Consider the following 436-nt stretch of genomic DNA (forward strand, 5'->3'; position numbering starts at 1 on the left):
TAGGGTCAGTTAGAGTAGGTCACTCAGGACCACGTCACCAGGTTTTGGGCATCTCCAGGGATGGAGACCCCACAACCTCTCTGGGCAACCCGTGCCTGCACTCGACCACCCTCACAGCATGGGTAATTTTGACTTAACTCATTTTTAGGAGGTTCTGCTGCGATTGAAAGGCCAGCTGACCACTGTAAGACCAGCGAGGGGCTTGCTGGGCGCCGTATCGCATTGTTCAAAGGCTTTTACTCAGTCACCCTCCCACACTTGCTCCTCGCCAAGGTGCACAGCTACTGTTAACACCCAGCAACAAGCCGCCGCGAATTACCAAGAGCCAGGCACGCAAGGCTTGAGCCCACCGCTTCGATTCACGCTTCTAACACCAAGCACCCACTTCGCCCGCCCCCTCTTCCAAACCCCCATCGCCCCCTCTCAGCAACCTCAA

The sequence above is a fragment of the Pygoscelis adeliae genome, unplaced genomic scaffold (assembly GCF_000699105.1).
Source record: "Pygoscelis adeliae isolate BGI_AS28 unplaced genomic scaffold, ASM69910v1 Scaffold14, whole genome shotgun sequence".
Classification (NCBI taxonomy): Eukaryota; Metazoa; Chordata; class Aves; order Sphenisciformes; family Spheniscidae; genus Pygoscelis; species Pygoscelis adeliae.